Source organism: Clupea harengus, chromosome 20 (genome assembly GCF_900700415.2).
Source record: "Clupea harengus chromosome 20, Ch_v2.0.2, whole genome shotgun sequence".
NCBI lineage: Eukaryota > Metazoa > Chordata > Actinopteri > Clupeiformes > Clupeidae > Clupea > Clupea harengus.
The window spans coordinates 13,953,493-13,966,781 of NC_045171.1; the positions used below are offsets into that span (position 1 = coordinate 13,953,493).

The 13,289-nt window shown below is 42.4% G+C and overlaps 1 protein-coding gene across 7 annotated transcripts in view; it reads right to left on the minus strand.

The window, feature by feature from the left end:
• LOC105893030 (A-kinase anchor protein 13) overlaps positions 1-11,875 on the minus strand; it is a 107,944-nt gene extending 96,069 nt beyond the window's left edge. For 3 of the 7 annotated variants that reach the window (XM_031587092.2, XM_031587093.2, XM_012819367.3), the window contains exon 1: positions 8,531-9,243. The gene's annotated coding sequence lies outside the window, so the exon portion shown is untranslated. Of the gene's footprint in view, positions 1-8,530; positions 9,246-11,572 lie in introns of those variants that run through there. The other 4 variants (XM_031587090.2, XM_031587088.2, XM_031587089.2 and 1 more) reach the window with 3 other exon arrangements.
• Between the last annotated feature and the right edge of the window lie 1,414 nt (positions 11,876-13,289).

Consider the following 13,289-nt stretch of genomic DNA (forward strand, 5'->3'; position numbering starts at 1 on the left):
TTGAACGCAGTTAACGCAACTTTGTTTACTTCCGGTGCGCGTTGACCCGTGGCACGAAACCGCCCCTTGTCTGCAGTCAGTTAGATAGAAGAGACCGAGACGGTAGTTGAAGATGGAGAGAGCTGAGGGATTGTTGGGCGGAAAGTTTCTGTTTAAGAGGCAAAATGACAGAACAATCGACAAAACTAAAGTTGTATGTAGCATTTGTCAAGCTGAATGTAGCTATCACAGAAGCAGCTCGTGTTTAAGTTATCACCTTAATGCAAAGCACCCGACAGAAAGCAGTCCCAGGTTAGATGGTCGCCAACCCACACTCCACGACTTCTCTAGGAAATTAACTAGACCAGTCCGTGAAAAGGTTACCAACGCTGTAGCAGTTTAGGTTGCGGGTGACTGTCGGCCCATCAACATAGTTGAAGACGGTGGGCTGACTGAGGTGATTCGAATTGCTTCAGGGGACAATTCTTACGATTTACCGTCGAGGGGCACCATTGTGTCTCGCATACATTCCTTGGCTGATGGCGAGAGAGCACGAATTCAATTAAACAACAGTGTCTAAAATAATGAATGAAGTGATTACTCGTTCATTTATAAGATTTAGTCTTTAGAAGAAAACAAACTTTTAATCACGATGAATCTAGATGAATGAATTTCAAAATGTGAGATTAATTAGTTAGAGAGAAAAAAAAACGAAGGTCAGTTGTGTTTATGAGCACCGGCTTCTAGCTGTCGGCTCCGCTGCTTAAGAGTACAGCAGCGCATATTTTCAAGTGTAACCATTGAACGGATAACGTTTAACTGCCACAAGAGTTGTCCATCTTGTAAGTTTAACTGCCACAAGAGTTGTTCATCTTGTAATAAATATCTCAATGAGGAAACACGCTGTGTTTTTTCTATTTTCACTGCATTTTAATATAGCCTATAAATAGTGAATTTTAATATAAAAATATTAATGATTAATCGAAAATCGATCGTTAATTCTCCCGACGATCGATTAAGACAATTTAATCGAATGCCCATCCCTACTTACCACAGTGGCCAAACCTCTGACTGTCACATGCAAGTACTCATAGCCAGCAACCTAGCCCACGTATTATAACAGGGTGCCCTACAACCATCATACTGATACTAAACAACAACAACAACAACAACAACAATAACAAAGCTGCCTTCATGGGCTTTTCACTGGGGTTGTCAAGTGGGCACCTTCCTACATCTGTGTTTCATTGAATTAGGCCCATAACACCTCTAGAAGGCCCAAAAGTGGCATCTGGTGTCCCAGAACCACACCCTTCCATACTCACGATGGGTTAAAACAGATGTCAATACAAGGATTAACAATAGATACACCTCAAGATACACCTCAAAAAGATTTCACAGGCATATCTCAGAATCTGAACATGCCATAGTCTTTAAAGACTCTCTCAATCTTTTACTGGTTTGTTTCAAGGTAACTCCAGTGTATTTTGACATCCTTTCTCCCTGCACAGCTAAAGTCAATAGTCCTGTTAAAAACCCAATGTAAAAGCTGTGACCTGTGAAGTTTGTGTTGGTTAAAGCCACCAGAGCCACACTGGGGCGGTGTGCAGTCACCTCAGTCTGATGACCCATGACAACACACACACACACACCCACACACACACGAGTGAATCGCCATTTCTGGATGCAGTCTGCGTCTTCGACACCTGGTGAGTGTGTTTATGTTTTTTCACTCTACCCCATTAGCCCTCAGCCCCCTGGTGTCTGTGTGGCATGTAACCTCCCCAAACACACACACACACACACACACATATGCTCTGCATGGGCACCTCTGAGAGCCTGCCACCACCCCCCATACCTCCTCACTCAATCAGCAGGCCAGGAACCACAGAGCATCACAGGCTGTCTCCATGCCAACAGTGGGATACAAAAACAAGGTGCGCTTGCTGGTGTGAGTGAATGGCAGTGTGTGTGCGTGTGTGTGTGTGTGTGCGTGTGTGTGTGTGTGTGTGTGTGTGTGTGTGTGTGTGTGTGTGTGTGTGTGACCCTGTCTGCGTGAGAGCGGACTGAAGGAGACCTAATTACTTAAGAGGACAGAGACACTACTGAAGCAGCTTGGGAGAGAGAGAGAGGGGGAGAGAGAGAATAGAGTGTGTGTGTGAGAGAGAGAGAGAATAGAGCAAGAGAGTGTGTGAGAGATAGAGGGAGAGAATAGAACGAGAGAGGATGGGAGAGTAACTGAACAAAGACAGAGGAGTGGGAGCGAGTGAGAGAAAAGCGTGAATTAGGAGGTAAGTGACAAAGTGATGAGAGCGAGAGAGAGACTAAGAGAATGAGGAGAGAGGGAGCGAGAGAGAAAAAGGTCATAGAAAGAGCAGAGAGATAGAGTGTGAGAGAGAGAGAGAAAGAGCAGAGAGATAGTGAGAGAGAGAGAGAGAGAGATAGAGTGAGAGAGATAGGAACACAAAGGAAACGTGCACACAGCCTTCTTTCTCTTCCTGTGCTTTGACAGTGTGGTTTAGGCTTTAGGCAAGTAGCATTAGGTGTGTCTTACAGGTACCTGAACATGCATTTAAGATACAACACTGATTAAAATAATACCAGTATGATTGTTCAGATGCCATGGTTACAAAGGAACTGGCTGGTGTACATACATGATGGGATGGATGATTGTTTTCAGTCTTTATCTTAAAGAGATGTGCTCTAGGGGTATGATGCATGTGCTAGTACGCATAAGCCCACTCTTTGCTGCCCTTAGCAAACACACAACTTTATACGTTACCTCCTTTAAACTTACGCCTCATCCTCAAGCACTGGTACCCAATGCTATTGCATCACAATATCAAATTAAATTATTATTAATACTAGTGCTGTCAGTTTAACGCGTTATTAACGGCGTTAACGCAAACCCATTTTAACGGCGTTAATGTTTTTATTGCGAGATTAACGCGATTTTTTTTTTTATTATTATTATTTTTTTATTTTTTAGATTAACGTTCTTTTTGGCCTTGCAAACTGTGTAGTAGGCTAACGTTACGGTTTGAGTGAATGGTGAGCGCGATACGGCAAAATGGATGATAAAAAGCTTCTGAATGGAAAGTTTACTTTTAAAAGTTGTGTTGTGCAAAAGAAGCGAGCTTCACTGTTGTCTGAAAATGTCAACAGGCAGCTGGCTGAAAGCAAAGAAGTAGTAGGCTTACCTTTTATTGGTAACCTAACTGTTACGGTTCATTTTTTCTGAAATAAGAGGCCTGACTGCTATGTTCCCAGCAATCTTGAAAAAAAGAAAATATTAAGCCATGGTTTAACTGCACTATAGGCTGAGTCCTTGTTTACCTGAAATGTGCACTTTATAATTTTATTTTGTACCGCCCTGTTTGGCAATGTTGGTTTTCAATAAAATAAAACATTTGCTTAAAGCAAGCCAATCCACTTTTCCATGTTGATAAGGCCATTAAAATAAAAATAAAATGATGGAAAAAAAATTATAAACGAAGGGACATTTAGAATAGATACAAATTTGCGATTAATCACGATTAATTTTGAGTTAACTATTACATAAATGCGATTAATCGCGATTAAATATTTTAATCGTTTGACAGCACTAATTAATACAAAAGTTGACATGTGTAGTATGTACTGTATTGTACTGTTTTGTATTGTATTGTACTGTTGTGTTGTATCTGAACTATAAAAAATGTGTTCCTTATCATTATGAATGCTGCTATTGCAAAAAGTATGCTGAAAGGTCATGCTATTATTTGACGACACACTGCTAATGTGCACTGTATGACCAAATCCTCCCAGGGCTCGCAAAAATCTCTGGTAGCCCTTCAGGCAGGCATTCTTTGGGTTTTTATTTCCCGAAATGAATAAGACAAGTCAAAATAAAAAAAGACAATTTCTTACGTCTTTCCCCTGTGCTTTACCTCACAACACTATTAGACATTCCTGAGAAGTAGGAAAAGAGGACTCGAGACATTTCATGTTGTTTTGAGGGGCTTCAAATAGTAAGGTGTTTATTAAAGGTGGTTTGAGGACTAAGCATTACGTGGCACCAAACATGATTTTTGACAGCTTTTTGGTGTTATGAAAAACATTTCACTTTTGAAATTTGAACTAGCAGATTTTCTGTGCAAAAGCTGAATACTGTTTCTAAAGCAGTTTCTCTCATGAAATCACCTAGGAATTGTCTTCCCTTCTCACACATTACTTATGTGACTGTAGTAACGCATTTGTGTCCAGTGCTTCCTCATACTGTGTGCAGTGACAACAGTGACAATCTGTGAAAATCTCACTTCCTATCCTGTAAAATATAAGGAGGCCTTGAGCTCTAGGTGTAGTTTTAGGGGTTTTACACAAGGCCAAGCAAAGCAACCTGTAAGGTTCCTATTCTCCAAGAGTGTATATAATATAAAGCAGACAGGAAGGTGGTGTAAAACACCAGTTCCTTTTAAGAAGCAAAACAGTCATTTCTTTAGCTTTTGTTTCTTCTGCAGCTCTGGTTCTTTCCTCACCCAGTGCTTTATACTCAAGATCCAATGATTCAAAGATCCAAACATCTGAACATCCAAAGATCCAAAGATCCAAAGATCCAAAGATTCAAATATTCAAATATTCCAAGATCCAAACACCCAAAGATCCAAAGATTCAAAGATCCAAAGATTCAAATATTCAAAGATCCAAAGATTCCAAGATCCAAACACCCAAAGAGCCAAAGATTCAAAGATCCAAAGATTCAAATATTCAAAGATCCAGAGATTCAAAGATCAAAAGATTCAAAGATCAAAAGATTCAATGGCCTAAAGCACAGTGCAACAATATTTGTACACTTTACAGTTCTCCCATTGATGGAGCTACAAAACAAATAAATAATAAATAAATAACCTCACAAACTCAAACCTGCCACAGGAGGAAGAAGCAGCAAAGGGTTAAACCCTGCGCTCCCTGGAGGGTCGAGTATGCAGGGGGGGTGCGTTAGATATGGGTGAATGATTGCGTGAGCTCTCTGGGGGGAAGAGGCACAGGAAGGGAGGGGGCACAGCGAATGAAAGAGGGGTCTGACTGAGTTTGATGTTTAACTGAAGGGGGTGGTGGGGAGTTCTGTTTAAGTGTCTAGAGCCTCAGTTGCTAACCTCCTCCTATACGTTCCTAATAATTAACTCCCAAACCCTCTTAAGGGGATCCTACTCACTAATCTCTCCAACAAAGAGGAATTTCACACAGGGGTCAGAGCTAGGGACCTCTACAGAGACTGGCCTAAACTTCTACTGAGTCTACTGTGATTAAGACATTAAAGTTAAAACATGGTCTCACACACACACAAACACACACAGACATTCCCTCACACTCTCTTTCTCTCTCACAGATACACAAACACACACAATCTCTCTCTTTCTGTCTCTCTCACACACACACACACACAGGAGTGCTAATACATCCGCAGCCAGGCAGAGCTTAAGGTTCACCTTTGCACAAGAAAGATGGCCGTGGCAGTTTGGTTTCAGTCCAACGCCTCCATTGTTAGTGAGTTAAAGGGATGAGACTCAACGGAGGTGCCTGCTGCATTGAAAAGTAACCCAACACTGTTCAAAGCAAGTGTTCACATACCACCACTGTGATGACAACTGGCCCATAAGCAGTGGCAGTGCTGACTTAAGGCCCACTTTGAAGATTAAATACGTCCTTCATATAGCTGGTATGGATTTGTAATGGATTGCAGTGTATTCACTCAGGAAAGTGTAATTTAGTTTATTCAAATAATCAGGTGAAAAAGGGTTGTTTGCGCTATGCTAGGGCACCTAGTGAGTGTCATTTCCCAGGATTCTGTCATTTAATTTCCACTTGGACCACTTTAAAAAGTGGCAGAAATGTGTGTTATTATTATGCAAGTGCTGACTCTATATGTTGAGTGTTGTGGGGTTGTGTGTGGATGTGCTGTGACACACAGTGAGTGGACTGAAACTCTACACATATAGGGCCAGACAGCACAGGAGGGGTGGAGAGTAGGCAGATAACACCGGAGAGGAGAGGAGAAATTAGGTGAGGTGAAGAGAGGAGAGGAGAAGTGGATGGTAAAGAGAGGAGAGGAGAGAACAGGAGAGGTGAGGAGAGGAGAAGTGAGGAGAGGTAAAGAGAGGAGAGGAGAGAACAGGAGAAGGGAGGAGAGGAGAGAACAGAAGAGGAAAGGAGAAGTGAGGAGAGGAGAGGTAAATAGAGGAGAGGAGAGAACAGGAGAGGAGAGGAGAAGTGAGGAGAGGTAAAGAGAGGAGAGGAGAGAACAGGAGAGGAGAGGAGATGAGAGGAGAAGTGAGGAGAGGTAAATAGAGGAGAGGAGAGAACAGGAGAGGAGAGGAGAGAAGTGAGGAGAGGTGAAAAGAGGAGAGGAGAGGAGAAGGAAAAGTGTGGAGAAGAGTGGTGAAGAGAGGAGAGAACAGGAGATTTGAGAAGAGTAGAGGAGAGGGGAGGTGAAGAAAGGAGAGGAGATTTGGAGAGAGCAGAGGAGAAAAGAGAACAGGAAGAGAGTTGAAGAGAGGAGAGGATAAGAGGAGAACAGGAGAAGAGGTGGAGAGAGGAGAGAATATAAAGAATAGCTAAGAAGATCCCTTCCTGTTGAGAGCGAAAGGGCCAAACGTCTGCTCCCTTAACTCTCGCTCACACACCCACGCACACACACATAAAAACCCATAAACACCCACGCACACACTAAAACACACACACACACACACACACACATATACACACCCACCCATAACATGGCTCAGGCTGTATCTGTCAATCAAGCTGCATTTCAGTGTTTTAAAATAAGAGGAAATTACTCCAGACCTTTTCAATGGCACTCCAACTAATAAACATAACAACCACAGCGCACCTGTGAACCCACTGACAGTGTGTGCTTTGTCATCCAAGTAAAATTTACTTTTCAAAATACGCTCTTTACATAAATAACTATCAGCTGAATGAATGGTGAGTGTTTGTGATTCTAGGAGACGTTTTAACTGTGGTATAGTTGGGTGCAAATTTCCAATCAATTAACAAATCAATCAATCACTCAGTCAACCTATCAATCACACTTTGCCCATGGCTGACCGTAATAGGGTTGTAATGAGGGGTTGGACATGTCAGTAACTTTTCACTCTTGAAACTGACTTTGGTATTGCAATTTTGGGTATTGCAATATACATACTGAGAAGTTTTATTTCACAACCAGAATTAAAATAGATACTTAGTACATCTAAATGTTGTAACACACTATTGCAACTCAATTTACACAGGAAGAACACGGCCTCATACAGATCAGTGTACTCTAGACTAGACCCTAGACAACATATAGCCTCTTATAGATCAGTCGACTCTAGACTAGACCCTAGACAACATATAGCCTCTTATAGATCAGTGTACCCTAAACTAGAACCTAGACAACATATAGCCTCTTATAGATCAGTGTACCCTAAACTAGAACCTAGACAACATATAGCCTCTTATAGATCAGTGTTCCCTAAACTACACCCTAGACAACATAAAGCCTCATACAGATCAGTGTACTCTAGACTAGGTCCAAGTAGCACAGAGCCAAATTGCTCTGTGTGGGAGAGGACAATGCAAATAATCCTCAGGCCATGGGTCCAACTTCCTAGGAACTAACTGATAAACCCATGCTCTCAACACATTAGAGCTGTTTCTGATAAAGGGTATATTGGCTTGAGTAAAAAATGCAAATGTTATGCTAGGCTAGGCTAGCCTTAGCGAGAGCACACATACACACACACACACACACACACACACACACACACCCACACACACACACATGCATCATAACACAATCACAGATGCAGAGATACAGAGGACACATGCAAACACATTCACAGAAACACACACACACACACACACACACACACACACACACACAAGCACACACAAGCACGCACACACACACACACACACACACACACACAAACCAGAACTAGGGGAACAAACTAGGGCCAAAAGAAGCCTACATCTGCCAGAGACAGAGAGAGAGAGAGAGAGAGAGAGAGAGAGAGAGAGAGAGGGTGGGAGAGTGACTCAGAAAGCCTCCACTACGAGCAGCGGCACAATGCTGAATCAATCATGGCTGACAGAGCTCTGTGTTCACACCAGCAATCCTATTTCACTCTGTAAACATGACCTGTCCCTCTTCCAGGGACACCAGAAGCACTTGTTTTCAGGGGGTGAGCTACCCACTCCCCCCCCCAGGATAAATGGAAGCATCACAACTTTCAGTCCTGCCTCACAACATGAGACACTACCTCTACACCGGGGAAGACAGCCTCTACCCAGTGTGTTTATCTGGACAGCTGAAGAGCCATTAAACAGATAAAGCCTGATCACTTTCAACCGAGGCAGTAAACTCAAGCTGCCTGATATTTTCCAATTCTACAGGCCTTTTTGCAGGACTTCTTCCTCCACCCTTCGCTGAGCAAAACCTTCTTAATCTCTCCCCTGGCCGGGCAATAGGATTTTTAAAGTTGAGTCGATCAATTACAAATCCGCATGTAGATATGAATCTTACCCAAAGCTCAGTGTTGAACCTGTGAGTCCCCTAGCAAAGCCCCTGAAGCGTCCTCACACAAGGGTCCATAGAGCGCGCAGGCAGGTAGGCTAGCTTCCCACACTTGGAACTGATGGCATGCTAGTTTAGAGCACACTGATTACTGAGGACTAAATATGGCTCTGACCAAGCAGAGACCAGGGAGAGATAAGAGATGATGTCATAGGAGAGAGGGAGGAGCTGGCTCTAGGGGTCAGGTGTCCAAGCGGAACACAACACAACAGTCTGGACACTGCCGTCTTCGGAACACAACGGAACAGTCGAGTCACAAGTCCTTGAAGAACACAGCACAACAATCCAAACCCTAGTGCTTTAGAATAGAGTACTCCAGCCCCTAGACCTTCCAGAACACAACAGAACACAACACAACCCTGCCACCAGTTCCTGCAGAACATAACACATCACAACCCAGCCCACCAGTCCCTGCAGAACAGAGCAGTCAAGTCACACTAGTCCCCTCTGGACAAACACAACACAACCCATAGAACACAGCTAAACACAACAATCCACTCCAGGCACTAGATCATTCACAACACAAGGCAACACTTCAGCCACTAGTTCCAACACAACACTCCGAACGCTGTTGCTTCAGAACACACACTCCACCTACTATTCTCTTCAGCAGAGTTTTTCGGCAAATTAACAAGGATGCATATCTACAGTCACATTGCCATGGCGATTCCATATCCTATGTGCAAGGAAGTGTAATAAATCACAGATGAAACCCTCCTGACACCCTCATACATACATAAAGTAAATAAAGTCAGGTACATAAAATATGTGTGCTTTGACAAACGGCCTTGACCTAATGTCCTAGTATACATCATAGGAACAAAGCAAACCTTTAGATAACAGAGAGCAAGGAACTGAAACTTGCAGCTGTTGACGTGACGCCATCAAGAGCTTCTTTTGGCTGATATAACCTATTTTCTGACCATCCTAACCACTAATAGTTCCTTCAAAAGTTAATTCAACGTATCAATCAGCACTTTTCCATACAGATATCAAATGTACTTCCGTTGCTGGCCACTTTAGTTATTGTGTGTGGAAATATCAGCTCATACTTAGCCTTCAGGACACTAGAGTACACTTCAGTTAATAAATCACAAATATATGTCTCCGTCATTTTGGTTTGTAATGAACAAACAACCTATTCATGTAGCTAGCCGGCTACCAAACCAAAGACAACAACAAAGCAGGGATGTATGTTAAAGAATATTTTGCACATTTATGTGATGTGTGAGTGTGCACCACGTCCCTGCAGAGGAGATGATGACTTATGTTGAGTGACTATGGTAATGTCTAATGACTATAAAGATGTCTTTATCAATCGATATATGTGTGTGTTCTTGTATAGTTTGTTCAACACAATTCACAATTTCCTGTGCACTGCTTTTATTCCCACGCCTGATCCGTGCTGTTACTGTCAGTGACAACATACTACTGCTGAGCAATCTCACTTCACATTTTCTTGCGGAAATGCACCTCTAGTTCATTTTATAGCTTTTAAATGAATATCATAGATACTTTGTACACTACATGTGATACTATATTGTTATACTTCATCCTTATGCTGTAAATCCAGTTCCCTTTTGTTACATTGATTGTTGTTTACATCAGCGAGGTTTGTAAATCCAAAGAGAGTGGACTCTGTCCCAAAGCAAGCAGGTTATTACAGGCCTTGCACTGCAGCAGTGTTTCCAAAACACCTTTAATTACAGCGAGGAGCCAGCAGTATGAAGGGACCTGTAGTGCAGAAGCTGGCCTAATAATTGGGTGATACAGGAGGCTCTCTGTCTGTCATTCAACATGCTTATCCTGAGGTGCCTCCATCCATTACACTTCATACTCCATACACTCTGGTGGTGTCAGTGGTGTTCCTGGTAAAGTTTTCATAATTGGTGTTACACTGCTATTCTATACTTTTTGTGCTGTGCTATGTGATGTAATGCGCATGATGTTATGCTGTGCTATGTGATGTAATGCACATCATTTTGTGCTGTGCGGTGTGATGTAGTGCACATAATGTTGTGCTGGGCAGTGTGATGAAATGCACATCATGTTGTTGTGTACCCCATAATGCACATCATGCTGTGATCATTTATGCTTATTTCTCTAGTTTCGATGGCCTTCTTCCACATTCCCCATCTTTAGAAGATTTTAAGATTTCGTATAAAGGCGTTTTAAGTCAACAGTAAATAGTGGGATTATGTCGGCTTGAATGTCGCACATTTAAACCGGCTAAAAGATTCTTAAAGCAACCAATTAGTGCTAAACCTCTCTACCTCAGTCCGTAACCATGGATAGTTTTCACCAAATGTTGGTCAGCAAATTAAGTAGGAAAACGGAAAAATCTCTGTAAATGTATATTAATATCTACACGTATTACACTTTATTATTATTATCATTATTGGTGTTGTTGTTGTTGTTGTTTTTCAGTGTATCCTATTTTGTGTGCAATACAATAACACAGAGCTCTGCCGGAGGTAAATTATTTAACTGTGTGAATTGTTTGGGAAACAGTGGAAGAAACCGGTAATCTGCCCGTGTCTTTCTTCGCCTGTGCGTTTGCTTGTTTGTTCTTTTGTGTGTTGGTTTGAGGAAAGCATATTGGCAGGCACTGCCCCCATTACAGTGCCGGGAGCAGGGCAACAGGATTGCTGACACACTGGAAGTTAGTTGGACACAATAATGTGGGCTATTCAGCTGCTCAAAAATTCACACGCAACAACAGCCAGTAATGCGCTATACTGCATCCAAGTCCCTAGAGATGCCAAAGGCTGTTGAGAAGTACACATGTAGCAGAAAACATTAACCTACCGATACAGTTTTGTAAAATGTGTTACACATTGTCTGAAGTATTTATTTTTGTAACCACTGCCTCAGGTACCACAGTAACAGTGACACCATGTAACATAACATCATCTCAGATATCGTTACTTTCTTGCTATTCTGTGACTAGCATATGTCGTCTCACAGCTCCTGTTCGTTGGCTCCCCTTACCTTGAACTTTGGAGCCCTCAAAGTGAGTGATTCCTTTGAAACATATCCGGCGTCAATTCGTAACTTAACAGTGACCGTCTTCAATACAGACACACTTAGAGAAAAAAAGTCGCATTCAGGTGCCGAACTAGGTAGTTGAGTCGAAGCCAGAATAACTTTGAATGGCCACCAGGAGAATGCTCTCAATAACCTGCCGAGAAAGCGCGTCAGATTGCCTCTGGTTTCTACAGGCAACGTCGCGGTGGGCGGGAGCAATGGCTGCGGCTTCCCACAGAAAGTTGATGGCAGTTTAGAAAAAGGGAGGGGGACAGAACATTTCTTAGCGGGCCTACCCCGAAAGCAGCCAAAACTGTTGGCCACACGTTTTTTTATCAAGACTATAGTGAACACTGTCGCCTGTGTGACGCCTGTAGCCTACAGCCTATAACATAAATTGTGAGAAAGATGATAATCTCTTCTCGCTCCACATTGATTCATCAATTCAACTAAATTTGGGGTGCAGCAAATGTCAAAGTTAGAACGAAAATGGATGGCCGAAGCTGTCAGTCATAGGCATGTTCTGTTACTAAGATTTACAATCTCGCACATTTGTAGGACTAAGTCTACAAATACTAGAATAAATTGTTAGTCTTTTAATGAATTTACGACCAGATAAAACACGTCATTGATATGAACTACCTCACTTTGGTGGTATCTGCGGAACCCTAGTGGTGAAGGAGAGGAGTGCATATGATGGGCTTAGCAACAGGTGGAGAGCCGGTCATTAGTCACCTATGAACTGGAGACGCGATGACACACAAAGACTGGATGAGTGGTTGAATGGATTCCTTTACTGCGACGATTACTTAATTTTACGAGATAACTCTTTTTATATTATAAGATAGACTATTATTTTTTTCAATTACAAATGATCCGTTATGTGTTTTCATCCTCTGACAAAGCATATTGATGGAAACCCTGTTGTTAAGTCAAGTTCTTGTTTGTTTGTTGTTTTGATGTTGCTTTTTATTTTCCTCTGGGCAGAGACAAAAGCTCTGGCAAACGCCTGAAGGTCTGATTTTTTTTTTCTGTCTCCAGTGCTGGAGTTAGATAGATAGGAAGTGAGGGAGAAAATAGGCTGTGCTCTCCGTCACGCTGAACGGCACTTGAACACGTTTGTCACCGCCGGAGGAGGGGAGACGTGCGGGGAATCCTAACGTTACGCCCAGGGCTCGGCCACGGCACTCCACTGCCAAGAAAGGGAGACAGAAAACAAGCATGACACAAAGGAGGACATTGCAGTCTTTCTCCCGTTACAACAGCCGTTTTGTAAGTTGAAGCACTTGCGTGGAGAAGAAGCCCCCTCCGCGGGGGTTGGCCACTGGCAAACAGAGCTGGCAAAGATCACAGAGAGAGACAAAAGCGAGCAGTTATGCGCAAAAATAACTTCGAGTTGACCTATTCATGTGTTGTTCAGGTGAGTTATTGAGTACCTGGGTTTTTGTTTTGTTTTCCACTGACACACTTGAAATGTATTTAAGCAATAGTTTATGTCGTAAAAATGGGCTAGCCTAATTAAAACAACCAAAGGAGGGAAAAAACAAGAGGAAATATTCATGAAGTATGGAGATTTTTTCACTGATGACCATTGTCCACTAAAAAATACATACCGGTATCTGCTTCTAATATGGACCTGTGTCTCCGTAGGCTACATTAAACCACCACTAGATGGCATAGT